At 40.2% G+C, this 12,928-nt stretch overlaps 1 non-coding gene across 1 annotated transcript; it reads left to right on the forward strand.

Annotated features, from left to right (window-relative positions):
• Positions 1 to 622: 622 nt before the first annotated feature.
• LOC136123995 (U6 spliceosomal RNA) lies at positions 623 to 729 on the forward strand. Its single transcript, XR_010655945.1, has one exon. It is a non-coding gene; the product is annotated as a U6 spliceosomal RNA (small nuclear RNA).
• Positions 730 to 12,928: the final 12,199 nt, after the last annotated feature.

A 12,928-nucleotide genomic window follows, 5' to 3' on the forward strand; every position in this document is an offset into this window, starting at 1 on the left:
ATCACTAACAAAGATGGAAAGTGCCTTTCTTACTAAACTATCAACTTTGCATAGAATTTTTAAAAATAGATTTTAGCATGCATTCAGTAAAGTGCACTAATCTCAAATGTATAGCTACTGGAATAGTATCACTTTTTACCTATTTGATAATGTAATAGGAAAAATTTGTTTCTTTTAAAAAATATGTATGTTGTATTTGTCATATTTGCTGTAAATATTTTTCCCAGATTGTTGTTTCTTTCCATTTTCTTTGTGATGTTTTCTGACAATCAAACATTTTATTGTTTGTGTTGTCAAGTTTTTCTGTCTTTTCTTTTGAGATGTCTTTCAAGTAGAATTCAAAATATTTCTAGATTTTTTTGAGACTTCTTCTTTGACTCATGGATTATTCAGAAGTGTGTTGTTTAATTTCCAAATAATTTGGAGGATGATCCAGCTATATTTCTGCTACTGATTTCTAGTTTAATTCCATTGTGGTGAGAACATTCTTTGTATGATTTCTAAGTTTGTTAAGGTGTGTTTTTGGCCTATCTTGGTGAATGTTGCATGAGCTTAAGAAGAATGTATGTTCTGCTGTTGTTGGATAGAGTGGTCTGCAGGTGTCAGTAAGATCCAGTTGATTGTGCTCGCTTCGGGAGCACATATACTAAAATTGGAACGATACACAGAAGATTAGCATGGCCCCTGCGCAAGGATGACACGCAAATTTGTGAAGTGTTCCATATTTTTGTCTGTCATACAGAGTGAAGTAAGTTAGAAAGAGAAAAACAAATACTGTATGCTAACACATATATATGGAATCTAAAAAAAAAAAAAAAAAATGGGGCTTCCTTGGTGGCGCAGTGGTTGAGAGTCCGCCTGCTGATGCAGGGGACACGGGTTCGTGCCCCGGTCCGGGAAGATCCCACATGCCGCGGAGCGGCTGGGCCTGTGAGCCACAGCCACTGAGCCTGCGCGTCCGGAGCCTGTGCTCCGCAACGGGAGAGGCCACAACAGTGAGAGGCCCGCGTGCCGCAAAAAAAAAAAATGGTCATGAAGAACCTAGGGGCAGGATGGGAATAAAGACGCAGACCTACTAGAGAATGGACGTGAGGACACGGGGAGGGGGAAGGGTATGCTGGGACAAAGTGAGAGAGTGGCATTGACATATACACACTATGAAATGTAAAATAAATAGCTAGTGGGAAGCAGCCGCATAGCACAGGGAGATGAGCTCGGTGCTTTGTGACCACCTAGAGGGGTGGGATAAGGAGGGTGGGAGGGAGATGCAAGAGGAAGGAGATATGGGGATATATGTATATGTATAGCTGATTCACTTTGTTATAAGGCAGAAACTAACACACCATTGTAAAGCAATTATACTCCAATAAAGATGTTAACAAAATAAACAAGATCCAGTTGATTGATAGCGCTACTCAGGTTATCCATATCCTTACTGATTTACTGCCCTCTTGATCCATTAGCTATTAATAGAGGGATGTTGAAGCCTCTATTTAAAATAGTGGATTTGTCTATAACTCCTTTCAGTTCTCTCAGTTTTTAACTCAGGTATTTTGGTACATATTTAGGTGCATTCTTGTTTAGGGTTGTTATGTCTTCTTGGAGAATTACACCCTTCATCATGATGTACTGCCTCTTTTTTTTTTCTTTCGGTACGCGGGCCTCTCACTGCCGTGGCCTCTCCCGTTGCGGAGCACAGGCTCCGGACGCGCAGGCCCAGCGGCCATGGCCCACGGGCCCAGCCGCTCCGCAGCATGTGGTATCCTCCCAGACCGGGGCATGAACCCGCGTCCCCTGCATCTCAACCACTGCGCCACCAGGGAAGCCCAACTGCCTCATTTTATTCCTGATAATCTTTCTTGTTCAGAAGTCAGCTTTGTCTGAAATTAATATAGACACTCCAAGTTTCTTTAGTTAACGTTATCATGGTATATCTTTCTCCATTCCTTTATTTATAATCGCAGTCTTTATATATAAAATGGGTTTCTTATAGTTAGGTCTTGTTTTTCTTAATCCATGTTAACAATCTCTGTCTTTAATTGGTGTATCTAGACCATTCACATACATAACTCCACCATGAAAATCTGGTAGCATTCCTGGAGGTAAGAACCACAAAACTGTGGGGACTTTCCCCAAACACTGTGGTCCCAGGAGTTTCTCACTCGTAACAGTCCATATTCAGCCTTTGGAGTTTCACTCAAAATTACCATTCAAGTATACAATTCTTTTTTTTCCTTCCAGTTTTATATGCTATAATTTATATGATATAATTGACAGCACTGCATAAGTTTAAGGTGTATAGCATAAAGATTTGATTTACATACACTGAGGAGTGATGCTCACAGTAAGTTTAGTGAACATCCATCATCTCCTATAGGTAGAAAATTAAAGAAATAGAAAAGTTTTTTTCTTGTGATGAGAACTCTCAGGATTCAGTCTTTTAACTTTCTATATAACATACAGCAAGCAGTGTTATATTTATCATGCTGTATATTACATCCCTGGTTCAATGCTTCTTGACTTGTGTGTAAATGCCACCTGTTTTCTCTAAAAATTAAATCATAATCTGTGAAATTATGACAGAAAGGAATTACAAAATTTATTGTCATTAGAACTCATGGTGCAAAAGTCATGATAGGTAAAATAGACGGTACATTAGCATGAAGCCAGTGGTACCAAACTGTGCTAATATTCATTGTATTCTTAACTGCCAGGTCCTCAAGTGTACAATGCTTAACTGACCAACGTCACTGAAAATCTGGACCAAGAAGATAAAGATACAGCACATCTAGAAAACCATTTCTTTAAAGATACACAACCGTGGCATAAGCATATTGTCTAAAAAGTGTCTATGAAGTATCCTTTTAAAATGGCTTAGTTTATATGGACACCAAGAGCATGCTACCACTGTAGACCTACAGAAGATCTCACAGAGCCAAGTCTTGGGAGCAGAGAGCCAAGCAGGAGTGACTTGGAAGGCAGAGTGGCTAAGCAAGGGTAGCCTTTACTGCAGCCCCTTGGGCTGCGCGTCTGGGGAGAGCATCTCTAAAAGCTTCTCAGAAACAGCAAACTAAGTGTGAATTTTATATCTGATACCCAAAGCACCCCCCACCCCTTTATCCTGCTAGTGGCTTTGTCTGTATGTATTCAGAGCTGCTCAGTTTACAGGTCTGGTCAATGTCACACCATGTTATTATGCCCTAAAGGAATTTCACAGTCCCTGTGTACACCTCCTACATTCCTGCTGTGGCAAGTGAATAAAGGTTCCAGTCCAGTTTGGAGCAAATAAAAATCTGGACCACGCTGCATGAAGTCACCTGGACAGCCTCTTGCAGCTCACCACTAGGACTACTAAATGCACTGTGTTAAATATATTACTGAAAGATTCAAGCCACAACAGAACTACAGTAATCAAAACAATGAAGTACTGGCTTAAAGATAGACATATAGGGACTTCCCTGGGGGCGCAGTGGTTAATAACCCGCCTGCCAATGCAGGGGACAATGGTTCGATCGCTGGTCCAGGAAGATCCCACATGCTGCGGAGCAACTAAGTCCGTGTGCCACAACTACTGAGCCCGCATGCTGCAACTACTGAAGCCTGCGCACCTAGAGCCCGTGCTCCACAAGAGAAGCCACCGCAATGAGAGCCCGTGCTCCACAACTACTGAGCCCGCATGCTGCAACTACTGAAGCCTGCGCACCTAGAGCCCGTGCTCCACAAGAGAAGCCACCGCAATGAGAAGCCTGCTCACTGCAATGAATAGTACCCCCACTAGCCACAACTACAGAAAACCCCCGCACAACAACGAAGACCCAACACAGCCAAAAACAAAATAAATAAATTTTTTAAAAAGATAGACATATAGATCGATGGGAAAGAATTGAGAATCCAGAAACAAATCCTTACATTTTTGACAAAGATGTCAAGACAATTCAGTGGGGAAAGAATAATCTTTTCAACAAATGGTGCAAGGACAACTGGATATCCAAATGCAAAAGAATGAAGTTGGACCATTACCTTGCAAAATACAAAAATTAACTTAAGGGGAGCTCAAGATGGCGGAAGAGTAAGACGCAGAGATCACATTCCTCCCCACAAATACATCAGAAATACAGCTACATGTGGAACAACCCCTACAGAACACCTACTGAACGCTGGCAGAAGACCTCAGACCTCCCAAAAGGCAAGAAACCCCCCACGTACCTGGGTAGGGCAAAAGAAAAAAGAATAAACAGAGACACAAGAATAGGGACGGGACCTGCACCAGTGGGAGGGAGCTGTGAAGGAGAAAAGGTTTCCTTCACAGGAAGCCCCTTCGCGGGCGGAGACTGCAGGTGGCGGAGGGGGGGAGAAGCTTCGGAGCCGCAGAGGAGAAAACAGCAATAGGGTGCGGAGGGCAAAGCGGAGAGATTCCCGCACAGAGGATCGGTGCCGACGAGCACTCACCAGCCTGAGAGGCTTGTCTGCTCACCCGCCAGGGCGGGCGGGGCTGGGAGCTGAGGCTCGGGCTTTGGTTGGAGCACCGGAAGAGGACTGGGTTTGGCGGCGTGAACACAGCCTGCAGGGGGTTAGTGCGCCACGGCTAGCCGGGAGGGAGTCCGGGGAAAAGTCTGGACCTGCCGAAGAGGCAAGAGACTTTTTCTTACCTCTTTGTTTCCCGGTGCGCGAGGAGAGGGGATTAAGAGCGCTGCTTAAAGGAGCTCCAGAGACGGGCGCGAGCCGCGGCTAAAAGCGCAGACCCCAGAGACGGGCGGGAGACGCTAAGGCTGCTGCTGCCGCCACCAAGAAGCCTGTGTGCGAGCACAGGTCACTCTCCACACCCCGCTTCCGGGAAGCCTGTGCAGCCCGCCACGGCCAGGGTCCCGGGATCCAAGGACAACTCACGCGTGAGAACGCACGGCGCGCCTGAGGCTGCTGCAACGTCACGCCGGCCTCTGCCGCCGCAGGCTCGCCCCGCACTCCATGCCCCTCCCTCCCCCCCGGCCTGAGTGAGCCAGAGCCCCCGAATCAGCGGCTCCTTTAACCCCGTCCTGTCTGAGAGAAGAACACATGTCCTCAGGCGACCTACACGCAGAGGCGGGGCCAAATCCAAAGCTGAACCCCCGGGAGCTGTGAGAACAAAGAACAGAAAGGGAAATCTGTCCCAGCAGCCTCAGAAGCAGTGGATTAAATGTCCACAATCAACTTGATGTACCTGCATCTGTGGAATACCTGAATAGACAACGAATCATCCCAAATTGAGGAGGTGGACTTTGGGAGCAAGGGTATATACATATTTTTCCCTTTTTCTCTTTTTGTGAGTGTGTATGTGTATGCTTCTGTGTGTGATTTTGTCTGTATAGCTTTGCTTTTACCATTTGTCCTAGGGTTCTGTCTGTCCGGTTTTTTTGTTGTTTGTTTTTCTAGTACAGTTTTTAGCACTTGTTATCACTGGTGGATTTGTTTTTTGGTTTGGTTGTACTCTTCTTTCTTTTTTTAATTAAAAAAAATTTTAATAATTATTTTTTAGTTTTTATTTTAATAACTTTATTTTTTAATTCTATTTTATCTTCTTCTTTCTTTCTTTCTTTCTTTTTTTTCTCCCTTTTATTCTGAGCCAGCTGGATGTCAGGCTCTCTTGGTGCTCCAGCCAGGTGACAGGGCTGTGCCTCTGAGATGGGAGAGCCAAGTTCAGGACACAGGTCCACAAGAGACCTCCCAGCTCCACGTAATATCAAACGGCGAAAAACTCCCAAAGATCTCCAGCTCAACGCCAAGACCCAGCTCCACGCAGCAACCAGCAAGCTACAGTGCTGGACACCCTATGCCAAACAACTAGCAAGGCAGGAACACAACCCCATCCATTAGCAGAGAGGCTGCCTAAAATCATAATAAGGCCACAGACACCACAAAACACACCACCAGATGTGGACCTGCCCACCAGAAACACAAGATCCAGCCTCATCCACCAGAACACAGGCACGAGTTCCCTCTACCAGGAAGCCTACACAACCCACTGAACCAAACTGAGCCACTGGGAGCAGACACCAAAAACAACAGGAACTACGAACCTGCAGCCTGCGAAAAGGAGACCCCAAACACAGTAAGCTAAGCAAAATGAGAAGACAGAGAAACACACAGCAGGTGAAGGAGCAAGGCAAAAACCCACCAGCCCTAACAAATGAAGAGGAAATAGGCAGTCTATCTGAAAAACAATTCAGAATAATTATAGTAAAGATGATCCAAAATCTTGGAAATAGAATGGAGAAAATAAAATAAACGTTTAACAAGGACCTAGAAGAACTAAAGAGCAAACAAACAGTGATGAAAAATACAATAAATGAAATTAAAATTTCTCTAGAAGGGATCAGAAGCAGAATAACTGAGGCAGAAGAACGGATAAGTGACCTGGAAGATAAAATAGTGGAAATAACTACTGCAGAGCAGAATAAAGAAAAAAAAGAATTGAGGACAGTCTCAGAGACCTCTGGGACAGCATTAAATGCACCAAAATTTGAATTATAGGGGTCCCAGAAGAAGAAGAGAAAAAGAAAGGGACTGAGAAAATATTTGAAGAGATTATAGTTGAAAACTTCCCTAATATGGGAAATGAAATAGTTAATCAAGTCCAGGAAGCACAGAGAGTCCCATACAGGATAAATAAAAAGGAGAAACATGCCAAGACACGTATTAATCAAACAATCAAAAATTAAATACAAAGAAAAAACATTAAAAGCAGCAAGGGAAAACAACAAATAACACACAAGGGAATCCCAACAAGGTTAACAGCTGATCTTTCAGCAGAAACTCTGCAAGCCAGAAGTGAGTGGCAGGACATATTTAAAGTGATGAAGGAGAAAAACCTACAACCAAGATTACTCTACCCAGCAAGGTTCTCATTCACATTCGATGGAGAAATTAAAACCTCTACAGAAAAGCAAAAGCTAAGAAAATTCAGCACCATCAAGCCAGCTTTACAACAAATGCTAAAGGAACTTCTCTAGGCAAGAAACACAAGAGAAGGAAAACACCTATAATAACAAACCCAAAACAATTAAGAAAATGGTAATAGGAACATACATATCAATACTTAACTTAAATGTAAATGGATGACATGCTCCAACCAAAAGACAGACTGGCTGAATGGATATAAAAACAAGACCCGTAAATATGCTGTCTACAAGAGACCCACCTCAGACCTAGGGACACATACAAACCTAAAGTGATGGAATAGAAAAAGATATTCCATGCAAATGGAAATCAAAAGAACTGGAGTAGCAATTCTCATATCAGACAAAATAGACTTTAAAACAAAGACTATTACACAAGACAAAGAAGGACACTACATAATGATCTAGGGATCAATCCAAGACGAAGATATAACAATTGTAAATATATATGCACCCAACATAGGAGCACCTCAATACATAAGGCAAACACTAACAGCCATAAAAGGGGGAATTGATAGTAACAGAATCATAGTAGGGGACTTTAACACCCCATTTTCACCAATGGACAAATCATCCACAATGAAAATAAATAAGGAAACACAAGCTTTAAATGATACATTAAACAAGATGGGCTTAATTGATATTTATAGGACATTCCATCCAAAAACAAGTGAATACACTTTCTTCTCAAGTGCTCATGGAACATTCTCCATGATAGATCATATCTTGGGTCACACATCAAGCCTTGGTAAATTTAAGAAAATTGAAATCCTATCAAGTATCTTTTCTGACCACAACGCTAGAAGACTAGATATCAATTACAGGAAAAACTCTGTAAAAAATACAAACACATGGAGGCTAAACAATGCAGTACTTAATAACCAAGAGATCACTGAAGAAATCAAAGAGGAAATCAAAAAATACCTATAAACAAATGACAATGAAAATACGATGACCCAAAACCTATGAGATGAAGCAAAAGCAGTTCTAAGAGGGAAGTTTATAACAATAAAATCCTACCTTAACAAGAAACATCTCAAATAAACAACCTAACCTTACACCTAAAGCAATTAGAGAAAGAAGAACAGAAAACTCCAAAGTTCGCAGAAGGAAAGAAATCATAAAGATCAGATCAGAAATAAATGAAAAAGAAATGAAGGAAACGATAGCAAAGATCAATACACTAAAAGCTGGTTCTTTAAGAAGGTAAACAAAATTGATAAACCATTAGGCAGACTCATCAAGAAAAAAAGGGAGAAGACTCAAATCAATAGAATTAGAAATGAAAAAGGAGAAGTAACAAGTGACACTGCAGAAATACAAAGGATCATGAGAGATTACTACAAGCAACTCTATGCCAATAAAATGGACAACCTGGAAGAAATGGACAAATGCTTAGAAATGCACAACCTTCCGAGACTGAACCAGGAAGAAATAGAAAATATAAACGGACGAATCACAAGCACTGAAATTGAAACTGTGATTAAAAATCTTCCAACAAACAAAAGCCCAGGACCAGATGGCTTCACAGGCGAATTCTATCAAACATTTAGAGAAGAGCTAACACCTATCCTTCTCAAACTCTTCCAAAATATAGCAGAAGGAGGAACACTCCCAAACTCATTCTACGAGGCCACCATCACCCTGATACCAAAACCAGACAAAGATGTCAAAGAAAGAAAACTACAGGCCAATATCATTGATGAACATAGATGCAAAAATCCTCAACAAAATACTAGCAAACAGAATCCAACAGCACATTAAAAGGATCATACATTATGATTAAGTGGGGTTTACCCCAGGAATGCAAGGATTCTTCAATATACACAAATCAATCAATGTGATACACCATATTAACAAACTGAAGGAGAAAAAACATATGATCATCTCAATAGATGCAGAGAAACTTTTGACAAAATCCAACACCTAATTATGATAAAAACCCTGCGGAAAGTAGGTATAGAGGGAACTTTCTTCAACATAATAAAGGCCATATGTGACAAACCCACAGCCAACATCATCCTCAATGGTGAAAAACTGAAACCATTTCCACTAAGATCAGGAACAAAACAAGGTTGCCCACTCTCACCACTATTATTCAACATAGTTTTTGAAGTTTTAGCCACAGCAATCAGAGAACAAAAAGAAATAAAAGTAATCCAAATCAGAAACGAAAAGTAAAACTGTCACTGTTTGTAGATGACGTGATACTCTACCTAGAGAATCCTAAAGATGCTACCAGAAAACTACAAGAGCTAATCAATGAATTTGGTAAAGTAGCAGGATACAAAATTCATGCACAGAAATCTCTTTCATTCCTATATACTAATGATGAAACATCTGAAAGTGAAATTAAGAAAACACTCCCATTTACCATTGCAACAAAAAGAATAAAATACCTAGGAAAAAAACCTACCTAAGGAGACATAAGACCTGTATGCAGAAAACTATAAGACGCTGATAAAAGAAATTAAAAATGATACAAACAGATGGAGAGATATACCACGTTCTTGGTTTGGAAGAATCAACATTGTGAAAATGACTGTATTACCCAAAGCAATCTACAGAGTCAATGCAACCCCTATCAAACTACCACTGGCATTTTTAAACAGAACTAGAAGAAAAAATTTCACAATTTGTATGGAAACACAAAAGACCCTGAATAGCCAAAACAAGCTTTAGAAAGAAAAACAGAGCTGGAGGAATCAGGCTCCCTGACTTCAGACAATATGGTAGTGGCACAAAAACAGAAATATAGATCAATGGAACAGGATAGAAAGCCCAGAGATAAACCCACACACATATGGCCACCTTATCTTTGATAAAGGAGGCAAGAATATACATTGGAGAAAAGAGAGCCTCTTCAATAAGTGATGCTCAGAAAACTGGACAGCTACATGTAAAAGAATGAAATTAGAACCCTCCCTAACACCATACACAAAAATAAACGCAAAATCGATTAAGGACCTAAATGTAAGGCCAGACACTATCAAATTCTTAGAGGAAAACATAGGCAGAACATTCTATGACATAAATCACAGCAAGATACTTTTTGACCCACCTCCTAGAGAAATGGAAATAAAAACAAAAAGAAACAAATGGGACCTAATGAAACTTCAACGCTTTTGCACAGCAAAGGAAACCATAAACAAGACCAAAAGACAACCCTCAGAATGGGAGAAAATATTTGCAAATGAAGCAACTGACAAAGGATTAATCTCCAAAATTTACAAGCAGCTCAATAACAAAAAAACAAACAACCCAATCCAAAAATGGGCAGAAGACCTAAATAGACATTTCTCCAAAGAAGATATACAGACTGCCAACAAACACATCAAAGAATGCTCAACATTATTAATCATTAGAGAAATGCAAATCAAAACTACAATGAGATATCATCTCACACCAGTCAGAATGGCCATCATCAAACAATCTAGAAACAATAAATGCTGGAGAGGGTGTGGAGAAAAGGAAACACTCTTGCAGTGCTGGTGGGAATGTGAATTGGTACAGCCACTATGGAGAACAGCATGGAGGTTCCTTAAAAAACTACAAATAGAACTACCATATGACCCAGCAATCCCACTACTGGGCATATACCCTGAGAAAACCATAATTCAAAAAGAGTCATGTACCAAAATGTTCATTGCAGCTCTATTTACAATAGCCAGGAGATGGAAGCAACCTAAGTGTCCATCATCGGATGAATGGATAAAGATGTGGCACATATATACAATGGAATATTACTCAGCCATAAAAAGAAACAAAATTGAGCTATTTGTAATGAGGTGGATAGACCTAGAGTCTGTCATACAGAGTGAAGTAAGTCAGAAAGAAAAAGACAAATACCGTATGCTAACACATATATATGGAATCTTAGAAAAAAACAATGTCATGAAGAACCTAGGGGTAAGACAGGAATAAAGACAAAGACCTACTAGAGAATGGACTTGAGGATATGGGGAGGGGGAAGGGTAAGCTGTGACAAAGTGAGAGTGGCATGGACATATATACACTACCAAACGTAAAATAGATAGCTAGTGGGAAGCAGCCGCATAGCACAGGGAGATCAGCTAGGTGCTTTGTGACCACCTAGAGGGGTGGGATAGGGAGGGTGGGAGGGAGGGAGACGCAAGAGGGAAGAGATATGGGAACATATGTATATGTATAACTGATTCACTCTGTTATAAAGCAGAAACTAACACACCATTGTAAAGCAATTATACTCCAATAAAAACGTTAAGCAAAAAAAACCCAAACCAAACAACTAAACCCACCTCTTCTCTCAGACGCTGCAGTCTAGAAGCGGCTTCTGAAGCACTCCCTCAGCCATGCACATGTACCTGCCAGGACCCCACCCTCCCAGGCAAGGAAGCCCCTCACACTCTATCAGAAACAGTGGCTGTTCCCTGGACCAAACGAGTTTTGTAATAAAAATTTTCCTTGTCCATGTGAAACTGAGGAAAATGGGAGCAACGCACTTAACTTTTTATGAAGCTAAAATTGAAATAACTCTTTTATTCTGATGTTATGCCCTTTTAAAATTTGTGATGTTAAAATGTTCTTTTTTTCACCTTATGGAGATAGTAGATGCTGGTTCTTTTTTTGTTTGCTTGTTTTTAGGGGCGGTTTTGCTAGTCGCTTAAATTTCCAAGGGGGAAATACATTATTCAGGATCTTCTACACTTGCCTGAAAAGCACTTAATAGAAACTATTTTTCCATTTACTATTTTTTTCTATTTTTCTATTAACTATCTTTGTTAGTTGCTTTCATTTTGCCCCATTTGGCAAAATTAAATGGTTGGGAAACTCCCCTCCGCAATTTTAGAAATATATATCTTACTGACCCATTAAATACAATAACCTGAGAAACAGTGATCAAAAATGTCTTTCAAAGGAGCACCACAGGAAGTTGCATCCAGTGTCAATAAAATGTTTTCAAAACAGATATCATTATGGTTACAATGTGCTTCAAATGAATACCAAAAAGTAACGGTGGAGCTGCTCAGCAGGTATAAAAATAATCCTTTAAAGCTGCGAATGATGTGCAAACATGTCACTCCTCAAAAAACTTGGCAGGAAGAGTTAATGGAAAATCTATTTATTATCTGGGGACTTCCCTGGCGGTCCAGTGGTTAAGACTCCATGCTTCCAATGAAGGGGGCACGGGTTTGATGCCTGGTGGGGGAACTAAGATTCCCACATGCCGTGTTGCAGCCAAAAAAAAAAAAAGTCTATTTGTTATTAAAGACTGCTGGTCTCATAAATCTTTTTCTTGCTTTAATAGTTTTAACAATCATCCTTTTAAAGAAACAATTTACTTTAAAAAAATGTTTATTGGAGTATAGTTGATTTACAATGTTGTGTACAGCAAAGTGAATCAGTTATATATATACATATATCCACTCTTTTTTAGATTCTTTTCTCATATAGGCCATTATAGAGTACTGAGTTGAGTTCTCTGTGCTATATAGTGGGTCCTTATTACTTATGTAGTTTATATATAGTAGTGTATATATGTCAATCCCAATTTATCTATCCCTCCCTCACCCCCCGGTAACCATAAGTTTGCCAAACAATTTACTTTTATTTTAACAACTTCAGTAAAGTCAGAGCAAAATATTAATGTAAAGTCTAAAATTGTTCATTCCTATGGTCAGAAAAATTATATTTTACCCATAAATGGTAATAATGTCAGTAACGGTATAAGTCTCCATGTGTCTCTTCTGACATATTTTAGGATTCAAGTCTACATTACTAAAAATTTGTAAGCCCATTTACCTGCATCTCTTACTCCCTGGACAAATTTCTGTGACAGTAGACTTAAAGTCTGATACTGAGATGTGAATATGGTCCCTAAAGGATTAGAACAATGGCCTGGATATCATTATAGAATCATGGTACTTTTCATAAATTTCTTGGTTCAGCGTTTCTCAACAGTGTTTCTATTAAGCGCTTTCAATAAAAGAGTTGTATAGTCATGCAAGTTTAGAAGA

This window comes from Phocoena phocoena, chromosome 5 (assembly GCF_963924675.1).
Source record: "Phocoena phocoena chromosome 5, mPhoPho1.1, whole genome shotgun sequence".
Taxonomy (NCBI): domain Eukaryota; kingdom Metazoa; phylum Chordata; class Mammalia; order Artiodactyla; family Phocoenidae; genus Phocoena; species Phocoena phocoena.